This window comes from Stegostoma tigrinum, chromosome 5 (genome assembly GCF_030684315.1).
Source record: "Stegostoma tigrinum isolate sSteTig4 chromosome 5, sSteTig4.hap1, whole genome shotgun sequence".
In the NCBI taxonomy this organism is placed as follows: domain Eukaryota; kingdom Metazoa; phylum Chordata; class Chondrichthyes; order Orectolobiformes; family Stegostomatidae; genus Stegostoma; species Stegostoma tigrinum.
The window spans coordinates 39,151,205-39,172,304 of NC_081358.1; the positions used below are offsets into that span (position 1 = coordinate 39,151,205).

At 41.1% G+C, this 21,100-nt stretch overlaps 1 protein-coding gene across 7 annotated transcripts in view; it reads left to right on the forward strand.

Moving 5' to 3' along the window:
• The window catches only part of LOC125451944 (zinc fingers and homeoboxes protein 2-like), a 92,195-nt gene that overhangs the window by 57,376 nt on the left and 13,719 nt on the right, over positions 1-21,100 (forward strand). For 4 of the 7 annotated variants that reach the window (XM_048529720.2, XM_048529719.2, XM_048529718.2 and 1 more), the window contains 2 exons: positions 5,214-5,325; positions 10,648-10,736. The exons of 1 other annotated variant lie outside the window; for it this stretch is intronic. The gene's annotated coding sequence lies outside the window, so the exon portion shown is untranslated. The remainder of the gene's footprint in view (positions 1-5,213; positions 5,326-10,647; positions 10,737-21,100) is intronic. 2 more of the 7 variants (XM_048529721.2, XM_048529723.2) reach the window with 1 other exon arrangement.

Sequence of the window (21,100 nt, forward strand, 5' to 3'; positions counted from 1 at the left end):
TGCTGAGCTGGCGAGCTCACCTCTGCTTGATGAGTGCCAACACACTTTTTTTTAAAAAAGTTGCCTTTGAGAGGAATGATGCAGTCATGAAATTGGGGCAGCACAGTGGCTCGGGTTAGCACTGTCGCCTCAGTGCCAAAATCATTCATGATTTTGTCCTTCTACATTGTCTGGAATTCACTGCAACAGCAAAAGCAAAATTTATTGATCTTTCTTTGATTGCTGTATATAGTCCACATATCATAGCTGTACACCAGTGTGCTGACAAAACAGGCCTCATAAAACAGCATTTTGGTCTCAATGCTTGACTTGGTATAAATAAATGGAAGAAGAATGCAGAAATAACTGAAGTGCGATAGCAATTGACTGTAAATAGTCAAAAATTAGACTAGACTGAGAATTGTCAGAGAAGGAATTATTTCGCAATGTGTACAAATTTTTTGATCATTAAGAAATAGCAGCAGAATTAGGCCATCGCATGCTTAATCAGTCAATAAGATCGTGGCTGATCTTGATGTGGCCTTAACTCCATTTTCCTGCCTTTCCTCTCCTAACCTGAGACGGCCTTGTCAATCACAGATCTGTCTAGTGCTGTCTTTGCTGCTCACTGGGTGGAAATAAATTCCAAAAAGTATAGAATACATCTGAGAGTTACTTTCTCCTTTCCTAAAGACCACTATTTTTAAACTGCTCCCTAGTTTTAGACTTCCCACCGGGAGAAACGCTGTCTCAATGTCTACCCTGTCAAGCCCCTTAGCATTGTATATTTCAGTAAGATCATCTCCTCCTTCTAAACTCCCAGGTACAGGTTCGACCCTTTTGAACAGTCCTCAGAAGACAACACTTTATCTTAGGAGTTGAGTTAGTAGATCTTCCCTGAACTACCTCCAATGTAAACACACACATGCCCCTTTAGGTGTGGTCTTACCAATGCTGTTCATGTTGTAGTAAGACTTCTATACATTTACATTTCATGGCCCCCACCACACACCCTGCACCCTTGCATTAAAGCCCGACAATCAGATTGCATCTGTTTGATTTTCTGTACCTCTTTGGTTCGTCGACACAAAGGCATTCAGATCTACGTATACCAGAACATTTTGCAATGTGTCTCCTTTTGAATGATCTGCATTTCTTTTCATCTGCCCAGAGTGGACAACCTGCATTTTCCAACATTGTGCTTTCATCCACCAAACATTTATTCGTTCACTTAACCCATCTATGATAAGTAGTGAAGATTTGTCTATGAAGATCCACTGGTTGCAGATTACCAACTTGGAAACAAACTATTTATTGCAACTATTTCCTGTTAGGTGGATCAATCTGTTGTTCATTCGATAAGGAAATGTAGGCACTGGTAAATCTTGCACAATTTCATTTTCCAGAACAAGGAATCAATTTAAGGGTAGGTGAACACGTAAGATGCAAAGATGATCAGGGCTTGAAATAAAAATAGAAAAAGAAAGGGAACTATTGAGGTTATGGTGTTTGACTAGAAATTAACATATTACAGTGAACCAAATAGAGAACTAGGCCAGATAATTTATGGGAGGATGGAATAGCATGGTGGACAGGGTAAGGAGATACAATGGAAAACATTCAAACAAAAGATATTAAGAACAAACTTTTAAAAATAATTGAGTGATACTAGAAAAGCTACTTTATGGGCCATCTTAGCTACGTGGAGATGATAGGCATTCTCCTTGAACTGCTGCAGGTAATGATTGGAGGTGCTCCAAGACAGTGTTAGCCTGGGGTTTCCAGAATTCTGATGAAGTAACAACAATAAAAGAATGACTGCATTCACCCAATCTAGGATGAGGTGTGACTTCGGGGGAGTGGATGATGATGTTATCTTTATTGCTTTGTTTTGTCTTTCTCAAGCAATTGAGTTAATAGCCCGTCTGTGAGGTGCTGTCAAAGTAAGCTGTGGCTACTGCAGACTGCTACCACGCTATACTGGTGGTCAACGTGGCAGTCAAATGGTTCAGGTGCCTAGTAAAGGTAATGCACGGTTTTTGGACGTTACGTCTGCACACAGCCAGGTGAATGTTGCATATTTAGTTGGGAATGGGGCATGGTGTTTGTTAGTAGTCTAACAAACCAGAAACCTAGGCTAATGCTTGTTTAATGTCATCTCTAACGCTGTCATGTGCTGAAACAATCCATGGGAAATTTGATTATAAATTCTTGACAACATCCCATAGATGGTATGTTGATATATACACAGGACTCTATGTAAGGATGGAGCAGAAGATTTCAGGTGCAGGTTAGCTTTGTTACAAAACTCCTATTGTATTATGAGGATGCAAGTTGCTTTGACTGATTGATTATTTTCTCCTTTTTTTTTGTCCTGGATTTTGATAATTAATGGAAATAAATTTATTGAATTGCAAAACACTGAAACTGAACAGTCACTCCATTGTGCCTGTGTCCCTTCTCCAGTTAGCCCTACTACCCCTCCCCTCCCTTTCCCCATGGCCTTGAAAATGTTTCCTCCTTATTTTTTTTACAATATCTCCTTTTAAGAATTATTATTGTATTAGCTTTTGCCAGCCTTCCAAGCAGCACCTACTAGACAAAAGCTTTTTAAAAATCGCCCCATCTGTCAGGAAATGAGTTATTCGCTGTATTTTGTAAATAATGGATGATGATTCTCTAGTGTTTGATTCTGTTGATGAGCGAGAATTTTAGGCTTTTCTCTAGATTTTATTTTGCTGTATGAATTTAAACTAAATTTAGGACACTGCATCTTATCTCACCCCCTTCCTGGATCTTTTTACGTGATGCATGTTTCCGAGATTGAAACGGTGAGCTTCTCAACACTTTTTAAACCAGCACCAGCAAACAGGTCTGGAAGGGCTTTTGTGGCACAGTAATAATGTCCTGACCTCGGGACCAGAAGTTCTGGGTTTGGGTCCTCCCTGCTGATTGATTTGATTAAAAGTATCTATGGTTCGCAGCATCAGAAAGCAAAAATAACAATCTACGTGTGTGTCTCACCCTCACCTTTGCTCTCTCTAACTATGCGCCCCCTCGCGCACGCGCTCTTCTCTTCTCTTCCCCCCCCCCCCCCCCCCCCCCCCCCCCCCGACCCAGTGCTCAGGCCTCTTAACAATGATAGATTCTTGTGCAAATAAAACCCCATTTGCCATAAAATAGCAGTTTTTGCCCATTGTTGCTCAGACAATTTGGAGCCTTTATTCTCCCCAGCACAAAGGCTAAACATGTCTGAAAATTAATTTTCAGTGGTGGAAAGGTTTAATGTGCTCTTGGCAGTGGTTGATAATGTGTAAAATCTAGTACCATTATCGTCGTAATTTTTCTTTTTTTTTAAAACAGTCAGCCAGTTCTGATCTGGGACAAACTAGTTACTTGTATTAAAATCTTGTTTGCTAGTTGATCCAAATACTCTGCTCAAATCAAAAATATTTTGTTCAAGTTTCTTGCCTCTACTTTCACTCTTAAGAACCTAAAGAGTGAGAGAGGCAAATGGGAACGCATTCATCTTTGTTTCTTTTCAAACTATGTAGTTGGAAAAGTGAGATAAACAAATGAGTATCATTTCAAAAGAATGGAAATTATGATTAGAATTTGGTCACCCAGGACACCATCCACACAAGTATTTAAAATAGTTCACTTGATTAATTTTTAACTTCTGGGAATTGATTACTGACTAAGGTAGAGGTAGAAACCATTTTAAACACAATTAACCTAATTCTCTGCAGATGATACTTCGACTGGATCATATCGTTAATCTGAATTACAGATGCATGTGAAGTGGTACGTTTTTGTAGGATGTATGGAGTCCGTATACTCCCTGGGAGCTATGTACCTTAAAGGGAAGTACAGACACAAAAGGGCCTAAGATTCAGATGGACAACTCATTGAAATCTGTACAGAAATAGAATTGAAAACTAGAGAACTAGCATAAGGTAGTCTGGAACTGCGGTTAGACCACAGATGTTGTGAGCAACTTGGGTCTCCATATAATTTTAAAAGGTTGTAGCACTGATGTGCATTTATGGATAGCATGATATCAAAAATGACATACCTGAGGGAAAAGCTAGACAGGCTGTGCCTCTCTGCCCTTGAAAGGGGGAAGATGTGATTGAAACTTAATTTTTTTTTATATTGCATACGTGCTTATAAAAGAATACATGTGTGGCTGTCTCCGCTTTGATGGAGGCTCCATTTTTTTCTGGTCATGAATATAGGATAGGTACTAAAAAAAAACCCAGTGTGAAATTCAGGATAAACTTCTTTAACCAGAGTGAGGGTGTGACTTGTTACCACAGAAAGTAGCTACAGTAAATAGTGGACCTGTGGTTGAGGAGAATCTGAATAAATGTCTGAGCGAGAGAGGAATACAGGAGATGTGGATAAACTTAAGAGAAAAAGGATGGTCAGAGGCTGGTGTGGAGTATAAAAAATGACAAGGACCTTTTGATCTGAATGGCTTGTTTCTGTGCTGTATGATGATGGTTGAATGTTAATTTGATAATCTATTGGCATAATTTGATAACTGGGAATTCATTTTGGAAAAAACTGCCTGAAATGTAGACAAATTCTGGGAATATGTATATCCCCTCATAGTTGGGAAGTGAACAAAAGCAGCTTTTACAAAAATCGGAGAAGTTTATCAGCTAACAAGGATACAAAATATGCAAATGGAAGTCCATGTTGGCCTGAGTTCTGCATTCAACAGTAAAGTCACTAACTTTTGAAGAAGGCAGCTCATTTGGTCTGTGATGTGGATTTCCTCTCTTCCAATATCGGCTCAAATCTGGCACCAAGTCAAGGGAATTTCCAGGTAGCAGTGAAGATGTGAAACACAGGTTATCAGCCAGTCATGTTATAGTGTTCTCACAGCCATCCAGGATCGTAATAGCACTTAAATGATAATGAAGGATGTCTTCAGATGATGAGATCAATTATTATGATTGGGTAAAGATGAAGAACTTTGGAGAAAAATAATTTTTATCATGAGGAAGAAATTTGATATTATAACTTAGCTTCACTAAAGAAAGTGAGCAGGTTTAACAGTAATTGTGAAGACACAACTCTGTTAGAAACCCAGTTAAGTCTTGTAAGTGTGTAACCTTTTTCAAGGGTTTTACAGTGTCACTTAGAGGATAGATTATTTGTTTGAAATGTTTGTCTAATGAGTGAAAGAGGAAAAGACTGAACCACATACTTCTCTCTCTTTACAGAAATATTCAACTTCTGAATAAATAAGCAACTAGGAAATGAATCATGTTCATTAATCTTGTAGCAGTTCCAGGGAAAGTTGATGGCCCAGTGAGTGGGTGAATTCTGACCCAGGTAATTGAGTAGATCCTTTTTAATCCTTGGGATCTTTTTATCTAGACAAAATGATACGGCCGCTGGTTATTGTCTTGTTTAATCTGCTGTCTGTTTTCAGTAGTTACTGTTTGTATGTGGCATTCGTAATTCTTTTTTAAAATTGCACTCTATTAACTCCTTATGCTGAATACTGAATGTAAAATATTTTTGTTAATTTGAAGGAATATTATTGTTTAGTTCCAGAGATCAGTAGACACTCAATTGAGTACATTCAAGACTAAAATTAGTAGATCAGCTGTGATCTGAATGAAAAGGTGAATGAGCTCCAGGGACCAAATGGTCTACACCATTTATTGTTTGTGCTAGAATTAAAATCAGTATTTCTATGCATTTCTTTAGTAAAATGTTGTACTTAATGTTGATTTAATGATTTAAGAAATGTTTTGTTTTGATTGGGCTGTTAAGAAGGCATACAGTATTTTAGCTTTTATTTATAGAGGGATCGAGTTCCGGAACCAAGAGGTTATGGTGAAGCTGTACAAAAGTCTGGTGAGGCTGCACTTGGAGTATTGTTTACAGTTCTGGTCACCGCATTATAAGAAGGATGTGGAAGCTTTGGAAAGGGTGCAGAGGAGATTTACTAGGATGTTGCCTGGTCTGGAGGGAAGGTCTTACGAGGAAAGGCTGAGGGACTTGAGGCTGTTTTCGTTAGAAGAAGGTTGAGAAGTGACTTAATTGATAGACATATAAAATAATCAGAGGGTTGGATAGGGAGAGCCTTTTTCCTAGGATGGTGACGGCGAGCACGAGGGGGCATAGCTTTAAATTGAGGGGTGAAAGATAGGACAGATGTCAGAGGTAGTTTCTTTACTCAGAGAGTAGTAAGGGAATGGAACGCTTTGCCTGTAACGGTAGTAGATTCGCCAACTTTAGGTACATTTAAGTCGTCATTGGATAAGCATATGGACGTACATGGAATAGTGTAGGTTAGATGGGCTTGAGATCGGTATGACAGGTCGGCACAACATCGAGGGCCGAAGGGCCTGTACTGTGCTGTTATGTTCTATGTATGATTTTTAGGAGCTCGTACTGACAGACTTCATCTTCCATTGTTGCTCTAATAAGTTTCCAAAGGAGCTCAAATGCTTCCCTCTTTAACAAAAGTTCAAATGGTGAGTTCTGTTTCTCTGACAGGAGCTGGATTAGTTCTGGTAGACTTCACTGTAATACATGTAGAGACCACCGCTGCAACAATCACTAATCATATCATCAGAAAAAGAGCTGTACAATTTTACTGCACAGTAGGAGGCCAATGAGCCCACCATGGCAGTGCTGGCTTTTTGCGTAAGTAATCCCAAGTTAAATCTGCTGTCCCATAATAGCCCCGTATTTTCTTCCACTTCAAGTATTTCTCAAAGGCCTCTGATTTAAGCATTACCTGACCATAAATATATGAAAGTCATCAAGGAAATACAGGAGCAGCCCCTTTGTGGTGAAGTGAAGCTAACTACGTTAGCAAGTGTTTGAGGCAAATAGTATGATTGCATTTCATGGAATGCAAATAAGGGGGTGGGGGGGAGGAATAGAAGCTTGTGCTAACAACTGTGTAAAGAAAAGCGGGAGGAGGTTCTTGTAGGGTGGGGTTAAATAGCTTATTTCTGTGCAGTAAGGACTTACAAAGAAAGGTTGAACGGGCTGACCTTATGACCTTTGGGGTCAAACAGAACAAAATCTTTTCGAAACGTTTAAGATCCTGTGGGGTCTTGATAGGCTGAAAATCAGTAGAATGTTTCCTCTCATAAAGCAAACTGCTGCTGGGGGCTAGTTTAAGGCTAAGCAATCATAGTAACTTACATGGTGAATTCTCTTGCTGAATGCAATAGAGGCTGGGTCATTGAATTCATTCAATGTTGAATTAAATAGGTTTTTGATAGACAAGGGAGCTGGGGCGGGGGGGTGGTATGATGTTTAGTTTAGAAAATCTATGTGGATTGAGCTAAGAAATATCCAAAATATACTGTTGTGACTAGTTTTATTATATGTCAACAGTAGTTAAGTGAAAGAGCATAAAATTTTTCCGTAGAATGAGGCCATGTAAAGAAAAAGTACTTTGAATCATGTGTTATTTTAAACTAAGTGTACTTTGGGAAAAGCAGATTGGCAGAGGTAGCCAGGGTGAAGGTTTCATTGAGTGTATTTGAGGCGGTTTCATAGAACATTATGTTGTGGGTCCTATCAGGGATCAGGCTGTTTGGGTCTGGTAATGTTTAATAAGACAGGTTTAATAAAGGATCTGAGTAAAGGATCTCCTAGTGAACAGTGTACATAACATAATGGCATAGTGGCTCAGTGGTTAGCACTGTTGACTCTCAGTGCCAGGAACCTGGGTTCAGTTCTACCCCCAGGCGATTGTGTGGAGTTTGCATGTTCTGCCTATATCTGCGTGGGTTTCCTCCCACAGTCCAAAGATGTGTAGGCTAGGTAGAGTGGCCATGCTAAAATGCCCATAGTCTTTTAGGGATGTGTAGATTGGGTAAGTTGTCGGGTGATGGGTCTGAGTGGGATGCTCTGCGGATCATTGTGGACTTGTTGTGCTGAAGGGCCTGTTTCCACAGTCTGGGGATTATATGATCTGTGAACATAATAGAGTTTAGCATTCATTTTGAGAGCGAGAAATATAGGTCAGAACTGTGCTGAACTGAAATAAGGGTCATTGCACAGAGTTGGCTAAATTGATTGGGAAAGGAGTTTAACAAAACACGTGGTTTGTGAACATGGATCATACTTAAGAAAATATTTCATGACTCTCGACAAAGATAAATGCCAGTGAGGAAGATGGATTTCAGGGAAAGGATAGACAAAGCATAGCAAGCAAATTAAGAATAGAATTTAATTGTATGTTTTTTTTCTCAATTTGATTTTACCAGTAATTTTACCAAAGAATCAGGAAAGTTTCAGAAGCCAACAAAAGATGATCGGAAAAGAATAGAGAATAAACTAATAAGTAATATCAAAATGGACAGGCGGAGGTTCTTAAATGTTTAAAAAAAGGCCTGAAGTCACAGTGAACATAGGCCCATTTAAAGAATAAGGCCGGTGAATAGGGAAACCTGGAAATGGTAGAGAAGTCGAACAAATATCATCAGTCTTCATTGTTGGGGAGTTGAATGGCATCAAATAGCAACAACTGAATAAACACTATTTAGTCAGTAACATATACTCTTAAAATGCAGAGGTGAGGTACTCCATTTAAGTTTTTTAGCACAGCTGCAAATCACCTGTAGTTGTGTAGCACTCACCCGTAACAATTTATTTTCCAGAAACCAATCTAAAATTATTCTTCATTCCCAAAGGCTTGCTCCTTTTTACCTTTTCCAGGCGACTCATGTCTAATCCCAGAGTTGACTCTACTCACGGGGTACTGTGACAATTCTCTCCCTTTAGCCCAAGCTAAGTAAGTTCTTTCAGCCTCCTTTAAATCTCAACAAGACTGTGCCTCTTAAGTATGAGTGCAAGTTCCCACCTGCATGCTGCATAGTAAGTAATAGAGTTGACGCTTTCTCTGCTTCATATCCACAACTGCCTATCGTATGTTCTGTCACTCTGACTACAAACTGACTTGGGTATTGGGAGAGTTTCATGGGTGTGTTAGAAACTCTGCAATCCAATATTGATTGGGGACTATCTTCCTTTCCCAGAGCCCATCTCCGTTTCCAGTGAATGACATAGGTGTTGGAACCTGCAAGAAACACTAAATAGCTATCATTCAAATTTTCAACTCCGTTCTGTCTCCTAGAATTATATAGATAGTTCAGAGTATAATGGTTTTGAAAACCTGACTTTCCTAATGCCTCTCTGAGACTTTTGAGACTAACAGTACACCCAAACAGAATATAGCGCAACTGCTTTTGCCATTTCATACAGGTGCTACTTTTGGCTCTTGTGGCACAGTGTTAGTGTCCCTGCCCCTAGACCCAAGATACTTGGGTTCAAGTCAAACCTTCTCGAGAGGTGTGTAATAACATTTCTGGGCAGCACGGTGGCTCAGTAGTTAGCATTGCTGCCTCACAGCGCCAGGGACCAGGTTCAATTCCACCCTCTGGTGACTGTGTCTGTCTGTGTGGAGTTTAGTCGTTCACTCCATGTCTGTGTGGGTTTCCTCCTACACTCCAAATATGCAGGTTACGTGGATTAGCCATGGAAAATGCAGACTTATAAGAACCGGGTAGGGGTTGGGTCTGGGTGAGATGCTGTTTGGAGGTTTGGTGTGAACTCAATGGGCCGAATGGCCTGCTTCCACACTGTAGGAATTCTATAATATAATTCTAAGATGTCCCCATAACCTTTAATGAAGCCACCTTCGTTTCTTGGGGAGAATTCAGAATAGGTCACATGATACTTCACTCCTCTCGACTTTCCAAGACAGCTTTTCAAAAACTAAGCGTATCATAAATTTTGTAAATGAACCAGAAGTGTTTTTACAACTGATGCTAACTTTTTATTCCAGACTGGATTCACCTTCCCCAGTTGCCAAGAAGAGATTTAAAATCCCATGTTTACTAGAACTTTAGTCTAGGCTCTAGACTTTGGGTTCAGTAGCATTGCCTCTGCCCTGGTGGTTCCCATTGTGAACAGGTGACTGAAGAAATATTGGTCAGTAAGTAAAGTAATGGGTGTAAGCCGACAACCTAAATATCCTGTTTTAACTAACCAAGTACCATAACCCTGCTTTCCAAAAGCAGATTCAATAACTTTCAAAGGAGAATTGAATAGACGCTAAAATAAAAAATATATGGTGCCGAGAAATAGGGCATATTGGATATTTTGCAGAACTGTGTCCAGAAGTGTTGGTCTGAGTGGTCTCCTGTGCTGTGAGGTTCTGATATGTCGAGAGGTCATTTCTCATTGGATGCACTGTTGCAGGAGTTTCCATTGATGAGTTCCTCTCAAAGGGTAAGAGGGTTCTGAGTAGAACTTTCCCTTGTACAAAGTTCTGCTTCAGTGACAGCATCAATGTGAAGTAATGCAACAATCCCATTGTTCTCATTCATGACATCACAGGTAGTGCATTTTACAACAAGCAATGTTCTCTACAAAATGTCTGCATCTAACCAGCACCTATAAAGAAACGGGAGGGGAAAAGAATATCTTGGAATACACTTGTATGTGAAATCTGTATTTCTTCATAACTTGTTCATGTGTAGCATAATCCTCAATAAGATAATGTTGTACAATGATAAGAGTGGAAATGCATTGTCAAAATTAAATTCGACTCATGCATGCGAAGTTGCAGCTTCTCTTTAAGTTCCCCATTAAATTAATTGGGATCCTTTTTCTTAGCAATTATGAGTCCAGTCATCTGTTGCTGCTAACAATGAAGTGGTCCAGTCACAGACTTGGAGAGATGAGTAAATGAAGACTATGAATAGGTAAGAAGATTTTCCTATTTTCTTTCTCTTCACCCCCCCCCCCCCCCCCCCCCCCCCAACAAACATTTGTAAATGGCAGCAAGTGAGGTGTACAGACATTTGAATCTATTGCGGGCACTTTTTTTCTAAAGATTTGTCTTATAGCGACTACACTACAGAAAACCAATTTTAAAATGAGCTCATCCTAGTGGTGACCCCTTTTTTGGTTCAACACATCAATGGGATGGATAGAACTTGATGGTAGTATTGAAGATTTGTGGGAGAGGACAGGAACGTGGATTTAATGCCCGAGTTCCGACATCTTCATATTGAAAAGCTGAGTGAATTATAGATCAGAGATAGTAGGAACTGCCAATGCTGGAGAATCTGAGATAACAGCAGGCCAAGCAGCATCAGAGGAGCAGGAAAACTGACGTTTTGGGTCAAGACCCTTTTCTGAAGAAGGGTCTCAACCTGAAACGTCAGTTTTCCTCCTCCTCTGCTGCTTGGCCAGCTGTGTTCATCCAGCTGTACACCTTGTTATCTTGGACTACAGATCAAGTGTTTACTTCTGTTCCTGTCTTGAGTTCTTGTCAGTCTGCAGTTGTAACAAACAGATGCATTCACTAAAACCTCAACCCCACTTGCAAACACACAATTATGAAAAACTTTTCAGTTATCACTGGCCTAATTTGTTTGAAGCACTGTCAACTAGAAGGCTGGTCCTCGAATGCTGGATTGATATCTGGCAAGGCAAGCAATCCACCCAACTGAAGGGGAAAAGCCACTATTTTCCTGCACCCCTTCCGTTCCCTCTGTCATACACCACCCCTTCTCCAGGTTGGGAATAGTGGAAGTGGGTGTTGAGGCTGGTGACTCAGCCAACATCTCTTCCCACTGGAAAGGCAATGGATTCGTTGTATTATCGCTGGTCTGTTAGTCCAGAGGCCCAGGTAATGTTCTGGGGACCCAGATTCAAATCCCACCATAGCAGACAGTCGAATTTGAAATTAATAAATAGCTGGAACTAAGAGTCTAATGGTCACTAATACATTGTTGAATTTTGGAAAAATCCATCTGGTTCACTAAGGTCTAAAGGACTGATGCCTTTAGGGAAGGAATTGCCATCCTTATCTAGTCTGGCCTACGTTGTGACTCCAGACTCACAGCAATGTGGTTGACTCTTAATTGCCCAGAGGGAAGTGAGGGATAAGCAATAAATGCTGGCTTAGCCAGTAATGCCCTCATCTCACTGAGTGATTATTTTTAAAAATGGACTTTATTATCAAGCTAATCCAGAGCACGGTTCTCTAGATTTGAAAAAAGTAGACAAAATGAATGAAGACTTGTGAAGAGGAATTCTTAAAGGATGAACCCAGCCCCATAAACCAAGCATAAACAGACTACATAAAAACCAAAAGAACTGCAGATGCTGTAAATTGGGAACAAAAACAGAAGTTGCTGGAAAAGCTGACCAGGTCTGGTAGCATTTGTGAAGAAAAAAAACATCAGAGTTAATGTTCCAGTGACCCTTCCTCAGTACTGATGGTAGCTGGGAAAGCGTCAGTTTATATGCAGCAAATAGGGAGGGGAATGGGGTAGGGAGTTAACGACAAAGGATAGAGCCTGAAGAGAGAAGAGCAGTTGGATAGACAAAGGAGTTGATAATGATCTGGCTAAGAAGATGAATTGCTGTTAATGATGACTGTTAGTCTACCATTACACACTACCTATTATTAGTCACTATGTGATAACAAGGCCTGGTATGTGGGATAGGGGACTAGGACATGGGAGAGTTTAGGTTCTAAAATTATTGAACTCAGTATTGAGTCTAGAGAGCTGCATAGTCCCCAGGTGGAAAATGAGATGTTGGTCTTCCAGCTTGCGCTGAGCTTTGCTGAACACTGCAGCAAGCCAGAGACAGATGATGACCAGGGAACGTGTTGGTGTGTTGAAGTGGTGGACAACAGGTAGCTCGGTATTTTTTATGAGCAGAACATAGATATTCTATGAAGCAGTCACCCAGTCTACGCTTGGTTTCCCCAATGTCGAGGAGACCACATTGTAAGTAGCAAATGCAGCAGACTAGATTCTGGGAAGTGCAGATGAAGTGTTGCTTCACCTGGAAGTTATTTGGGCCCTTGGATACTGGGGTGGGAGAAGGAAAATGGGCAAGTGTTATATCTTCACCGGTTGCAGGAGAAGGTGCAGTGGGGCTGTGGGATGTTGGGAGCAAAGGAAAAGTAGCAAAGGGGTGCGTCCCCAAGAAAACGGTCCCTGCGGAAGGTGGACAAGGGAGGGGAGGGGACTATGTGTCTGATGGTGGCATCTCGCTAGATGTGACAGAATTGACGTCTGATGAACTTGGGGATGTGGATGCTGGTGGGATGGTCGGTAAGGACAAGGGGAATCCTCTCGCTGCTGTGGCTAGGAAGCGAAGGGCTGAGGGCGGAAGTGCAGGTGATGGGTCAGACCTGATTGAGGACCTTGGTGACAATGGTGCTGGGGAATCCTTGGTTTAGGAAGAAGTATACCCAGAAATGGAAACAAATGTTGAGGGAGGAGTCAAGAGATGGACCAGGTGAAAGTGAAGGCTAGGTGGAAATTGAAAGCGAAGTCTATAAACTGTTTGAATTCGAGAGGGAAGCAGTACCAATGACGACATCAGTGTACCAGAGAAAGAGATGTGGTTGGGGGCTGGAATAGGACTGGAACAAGGAATGTTCTATGTCACCCATGAAGAGACAGGCATAACTGGTGTCCATGCAGGGACTTATGGCTACCCCTCTTACCTGAAGAAAATGAGAGGAGTTAAAAGAGAAGTTGTTGAGAGTGAGGACAAGCTCAGCCAAATGGAGGAGGGTGGTGGTGAGTGGGGTCAGTTCAGGTCTTTGCTCCAGGAGGAAGTGGAAAACCCTAAGAACATCAGGTGGGGAATGGACGTGTGAAGGGATTGTCCATGGTAAAGAGGAATCGGCTGGAGCCTGCAAACTGAAAACTTTGAAACCGGTGTAAAGCGTCAAAGGAATCACGGATGTACGTGGGCAGGGATTGGACCACGGGAGAGAATACTGAGTCAAGGAAGGAAGAGATGAGTTCTGTAGGACAGGAGCAGGCAGAGACAATGGGTCTGCCTGGACAGTCCTGTTCATGGATTTTGGAAGGAGGTAGAAGCGAGCTGTGTGGGCCTGGGGGCCCATCAGCTTGGAACCACTGCGGGGGAGATCACCCAGATGAAGTGAGATCAGTTACCATAGTTGACACAGTGGCCTGATGTGTCATAGTTCAGGGGAAGATAGGAGCAGGTAACTGATAGCTGGTGCTCAGTCTCTGCAATGTAGAGGTCAATACGCCAGGCTTCAACAGCATCCTCCTCATCAGCAGACTTAATAACAAAGTCATGGTTAGTTCTAAGTGCACTGAGTGCAGTCTGTTTGGAGGGGGTGAGGGATACAGAGAAATTGAGGTGACCAATATCACGTTGACCATTTTCAATGAACACAGTGTACAGGTAAAAGGCCAGAGGGTGGGGTCCAGGTGAGGGAGAGTGTTGGAACTGTGCAAAGGGGTCTGTGGGACAGGGAGAGGCATCTTGTCCAAAGAAGTAGACTCTGAGGTGAAGACAGCAGAAAAAGAGTTCAACGTCATGTCGTGCCTGAAGTTCGTTAAGGTGGAGAAGCAGAGGAATAAAGCTGAGGCCTTTGCTGAGTTCAGAACATTCTGTATTGAGGAGTGGAAGGTTACAAGGGATGGTGAGTACCCAACAGCAGGTGGGGTTGTGGGAAGGGATGGAGTCAGAGGGAAGGGGAAGCGAAGAAGTTTCCAGAGGTCCATGGGTATCTTTGAGTTGTTGCATGTTGTAGGCCTTGATGCCTGAAAGGAAAAGAAAAAGCTTCTTGTTAGCACAATGAATGAGCCAGGGGATGAAATGGAACTGCAGAGAGCTGCAGCCCTGAGCCAGTGTGCTGTACTGTTGGAGAGAGAGAGATCGAGAATGTGTATGTCACACCACACAACACGAAATTTGGGTCTCGGGATGGGTCGGGAGCAGCTGTCTATGGAATGTTAAATATCCCAGGGATGTCTATGATCCTGGGAGGATTCAAAACATATGGGATGAATGGTTCAGATGTTCATCTCATTGGCAACTGGTTTTGAATGTAGGAGACAACAACTCTAATTCCCAAAAATTCTCCATAACTGTTTTGGGAATGCCTCATATCTTTGAGTTAGGAAACAATCTTCAAGTCTGAACTGCAGTCTCTGAAGCAATCGTCTCATTAAAAATTAGTTCACCAGGTGTTTCAAATTGGTGACTCCATTAAAATTGTAACTATGTTTGAACATGTATAAAAACAGCTAGTGTCAAAGACATCTTAATCCAGTGAGCCATTATTTTTCTTAGATGAGTTTAATGTATTTAATGTAGAAATGTTATACCAATGACATTTAGTTGCTTGCTTACTGTTCTAATAAATTTGCTTTGGAATTTTAAAGTAGGGTCACTTTTTTTTTCTCTGTTCAATTGTGGGATTTGGGCATCACTGGCTGGCTAGCATTTCTTGCCCATCCCTAGTTGCCCATGAGAACGTGGTGGTGAGCTGCCTCTTGAACTGCTGCAGTCCTCTTGCTGTGGGTTGACCCACAATGCTATTAGGGAGGATATTCCAGGATTTTGACCCAGTGACAGTGAAGGAACGGCCATTATATTTATAAGTCAGGATGGTGAATGGCTCAGAGGTGAACATGGAGGTGGTGGTATTTCCATATGTCTGATGCCCTTGTCCTTCTAGATGGAAGTGGTTGTGGGTTTGAAAGGTGCTGTCTGAGGATCTGTGGTGAATTTCTGCAGTGCATCTTGCAGATAGTGCACACTGATGCTGCTGAGCATCGGTAGTGGAGGGAGTGGATGCTTGTGTGTGTGTATCTGTACCATTTTTAATAATTTGAAGGATTTTGTGAAGACCTGTGATAAGATTGAAGCTATGCTGATCCTCATTTCAAAAAGTCAGTGTGCATTCTCATTCGTATAATCATTGTTCAAAATATGGAATTGTAAAATCTTGAGTTGGGAAGCAAAGACCCATCTTCCATAAGCTGTAGAGCTGCTAGGTTAAAACGTAAGATGTGGTCCTAGGTTGAACTGAGCCAGATACAATGATACTAATCTTAATTAAATTGAGGTACTTCAGATCCTGGAGATCTGAAACAAACACGGGTGCTTGAAAAAAATCAGTAAGTCAGCAGTGGCTGTGGAGGGCAAAGCCAAGTGACCAGTTTGAGTCCATTATGACTCCTTTGGAAGTGAAGGAGAAGGAGCAAAAGGAATTCAAAATGTAGAAGAGGAAGGATATAGTTCAAGACAGTGTGCCTTCATCTATATCTCTCCTCTACTACCACATGCACTCCTTATGCCTTTGGTCAGGGTGTCCTTACCATCTGTTCCACTTGCTGCTCCTCTAAGTTTCTATGCTGTTCAAAAAGTTATCACTTTTAAAGCTCCCACCCCCTCAGTTTCATATAAGGGTCATTGCATCCTCCTTCACAAATACTCAGCAGGACTGGTAATTTCTCCAATTCTATATATTTTGTTTCTGCATTAATCACACTGGATTAAGTCAAAACTTGGTTTTAAGTCGCCATGTTTTTTTTGTGTAAAAAGGAATACAGTTTCAGCTTGTGAAGAAATCGAAAGCCGATGGTGATTTTTAGACCAGAGCCCAGCTATTGGCTTGCATTGTAGTCTTTGGCACAGAGATTCCTATTGTTCACATCTGGTTTCAGTTCTAGCTGGCAGAGTCTATTTCAGTTGAACTGACGGGGGGAGAAAGAAATTGCAGGTTGACACTGGGTTTGTTTCTCCCAAGAAAGTAGTGTTTGGTTGTTTACAACAACAGCATGTATTTATATAGCATCACCTAACATCATAAAACTTTTCGAAGCAATGTTGAACAAATTTTAACACTGAGCCACCTTAGGGGAGGTGATCAAAAACTCAGTGAAAGAAATACGTTTGAAGTGGATAAAATCTGGAGAAGTTCAGCAGGTCAGACAACATCGGAGGAGTAGGAAAGACTATGTTTTGGGCTGGACCTTTCATCTGGAATATATTTTGAGGAGCCTTTTAATGGAGGATCGTGGCATTGAACAGTTTTGGAATTCATGAGTTTAGGGCCTGTGCAGTTGATTGCACAACTGCTATATGTGGAACAGTCAAAATCGGGGGGTGCAAAAGGCCAGAATTGGAAAACCATTGAGATAAAGATGGAGGAGATTAGAGATAAGGGGCAAGGAGAATATGGAGGAAGCTGAAAACCAAGATGACAATTTTAAAAGTGAGGCATTTCTGAATTTGATGCCAATGAGCTCAGGATTCATAGCTTTACTCTTAATTCCTACTGTATTGAGGTATAACTTTGTGTCTAGTTCTTGACGCAGCAGTTAAGTGAAGATGTGAAGGCACTAGGAAATGTTTCCAGGGATGAGGAATTTCAGTTATGTAGATGGATTGAAGAAGTTGGACTATTTTTCTTCGAGGAGAAAGTTGAGAAGAAATTTGACGGCGATATTGAAAATAATGATAGAGATATGTATAGTACAAGTGGGGATCAGCCACCCACTGGTAGCAATAGAACACAGCTGACAAAGGAGAAAATGGAGACACGATAAAATTGATCACCCAGCGAGTGGTTAGGATCTGCAGCATCTGCCTGAGTGATGGAAGCAGATTCAATTGAGGCACTTAGTGGGGAGTTGCCTCATTATTTGGGAAAAAAGTATGTAATTTATAGGCAGAAAGTGGAGAAACTGCACTAGGCACATTGCTGACTCGGAGAGCTGACTGGCTGTGCACTGTAACAGTGCACGTTACAGTGTAACATTTTTCAAGGAAAAATGATTGAAAAATGACTTGAAAAATGACTGAGTTTCAGTTTTGGATCATTTATTAGAAGTACTTAGAGTGGTGTCAAATATAGACTAGTTGATACATATTTGAGGAGGTGAGTAACCTTTTGCACAACAGCTACAGTCTGTCTTCTCAATGAGGCCAAATCCCTGTATCAATTTCCACAGGATCAAAATTACTGGATAGTAGTAAATAAGCTATTTAGTCCATCTAAGATTATTGATCTAGAAAAGACTTGTTGTTTACCCCCCATTCCGTTATTTCAGGCTTCTGCATGATTTTTCCACCTCCAATACCAAGCCCAAAATTGTCTTTTCACCTCTTTGAGCTTGTCTGTCAACTATCAGCCTGAGTCCGTAGTCCCTTGGTTTGAGTCCCACTGCAAAGTCACAATGCAGACTTGAGGTCCCCTCAGGTACTGAAGAAGTGTGACCCTGCCAGTGCTGTTACCTTTGGGTGAGACATTTAAACCACTGCTCCCATAAGTCGTCCGAAGTAGATGCAAGAGTTTCTCATACACTTCCCAAAAATTTGGCTGATGTTTATCTCTCAAGTGACATTATTAATGGTTTATATGGTCACTTTCACATTGCTGCTTGTGTGAGTTTGCACTGTGCAAACTGGTATCTCTAATTCCTGCATATGAGCAACAACTTGTGTTTCTGTAGGTACTTTAGTGTTTGAAAATGTTATGGCACTTGTTGTTTTGTAATGTCCTGTGGTCACTCAAAGCATTTTGTAAAAGGAAGATCCCCATGACCTGTGATACTATTCTGGATTTACCTTGTGTCTAACATTGATGCTTTCACATCATTCTCAAACTGATTGTTTTGTCTTCTGACAGGCTCAAGTGACAATCTTAGTCACTTTTCAATGCAAGCATAAAGAAAGGCATTCATTGAGACTGGCAGGTTATGAAAAGTAACTCTCATAGTCTGTCAGTTGTAACTTACAAACCAGCAACCAGTGATTTGTAAAAAGAAAAAAGTACTGTGAATTGGCCATATTTATGACTTATGTTGTCATTTCTGGTCCCTCAAGTATGCAATTCACTCTTCATAACTTGTAAACTCTTCTCCACTTGGTGAGAGCTTATTTCTTTATCACTGATACATTTTCTGCTGAACATTATTTTGCTGTATGGTTCTGATGTATTCAAGCAGTTTGAAAAACCTTTGTCTTATTTTGCTAAAGCTGCATTTTGCTAGGTTGCGATTATTTTCTGTGACGTGCTCAGTGAAAATGAAAATGTAAAGTGGCAGTCCCCTCCAATGTGTGAGTGGTGATTTTTTGCAATTTGGCAGAAGCTATCTGAATCTGATATAGGACTTGACTGCCGGCTTCAGGGCAGTGCTGTTCTCCAGCTGGTTCACTGCAATCACAAGACCATGTAAATATATTTGTTCCCCTTAAAATGACAACCTGCTTTTCCAGAAAAATAGTAATGGAAAACAAATATGCTTAAAATATTTGTATTAATACAATAATCATTTGATTCGGTTTCTAAATAGGCACATGATCAAGGAAAACAATTATTTCTCAATACTTGCACTCAGCAGTTCTGTGCTTTTTATTTTCTACACATTCAAAGATAAAAGGTCCAATATGTCAACGTCTTCCCTTCCAAAATATTTGACCATGAAACAGGGCACTTAAATGAGCCAACATGCTGAAACAGCTTGCCCTACTGGATCTTTGTTTCATCTTAATCTTTTACAATTCAGGTGGCTAATTCATGTCTGTTAAACAGGACAAATTCAGTTGTATTTTCACAGTTTGATTAATGGAATTTTTTTGATGTTTTGAGATTTCTATCTTCGAGTTCAAGATTTGCTTTAAAAATAAAACCATCATGATATGCCTTGTGGATAAATTTAACTGTCTTTAATAGGTTTTGAATGATTCCAAAGATGCATTGATAAATGAACCATACTTTTAATTGGAATAAGTTTGTTACTAGTAGAAAGTCATTTTCACATAGTTTTTATACAGATGTCTTCAGAATCTGTACAAAGATATTGACTGACTGGATTTTGTGCAAATAAAAATGGAGAAGCTATCAACATTCATCATTCTCAAAAAATCTGTCATCTATCAATTTCTGATATTCATATATGCGTGATTAAGCCTGGGCATTAGATATTACTATTTTGAATTGAAGCTTATCCAGAGGCTTCTGTGTTTCATTATCTGAGAGACTTAGTATTAAGAGAAGTCGCACATATCCAATAAACCACGGGTTCCCAAACCGTAGGTAATCTGAAGTGGGATCACGGGCCTAGTCGTAAGCCGGAAACAGCAATGGTAGCTGTGAAGCAGAGACTCGGATTTTACAGTCGGTGAGGCCCCTTTAAATGTCCACAGTTGTTTTTGCCTGTAGTTGTTGCCTAATTCAATGAGCGCTGAAGCCTGATCACAAGCTGCGACATTAGTCTGTAATATACATGGTCTTTTAGTTGGTTGCTCGTGCCTGTATCCCTGTCTTTTGAGCCCCTGCTCAACCACTCTCTTTGCTTCCCTTCTGTCTTCCCACCGCCCCCCCCCCCCCCCCCCCCACATTTTTGGAAACAGCAGTAAAAACACCAGAATAAGTTGGGGATAATGGGAACTGCAGGTGCTGGAGAATTCCAAGATAATAAAATGCGAGGCTGGATGAACACAGCAGGCCAAGCAGCATCTCAGGAGCACAAAAGCTGACGGAAGGGTCTAGGCCCGAAACGTCAGCTTTTGTGCTCCTGAGATGCTGCTTGGCCAGAATAAGTTAGGGCTTGTCAATTCAATGCAATTTGAATTCTAAATAGAATGATGAGTCTGAATACACCTGAAAGATGACCATTAGCATTCAGAAAAAAATCTTTAAAAGAGCAAGTCTCGTTCCTTCAGGTTTTAATCGTTGTCGTTTTTTTTACTTTTGCTTCTCGTACTTCTCCTCACCTCTGAATTCCATTCTTCTTTCATTCCTTTATTTTAACATGAATTTCAAATTATTATCAGAAGGCAATATGTAAGGTGTTTTTTCCTGTTTCAGTAATTGGATTAAGGAAATACAAACCTGACTGTCCTGTCTCACCCATCACCTCTGCCTGCTCCTGTCCCGCAGAATCATCTCTGCTTTGCTTAACTCTGTTTTCTACCCCCGGCCTTGGAACCCCCCCACCTATATCTGGGACACCATCCACGTCCTCCACCACCTCCAAAACGTCCTTGGTCCCCAACATCTCAACTTCACTATGGACATCCAATCCCCGTACACTTATATCTCACGTAGATGGCCTAAAAGCCCTCCGCTTTTTCCTTTCCCACAGACCCAACCAGTCACCCTCCACTGATATCTTCATCTGCTTAACAGCACTTGTCCTTACCCTGAACAACTTCTCATTTAACTCTTCTCATTTCCTACAGACTAAGGGGGTGGCCATGGGCACCCGCATGGGCCCAAGCTGCACCTGCCTGTTCGTAGGATACATGAAATAGGCCC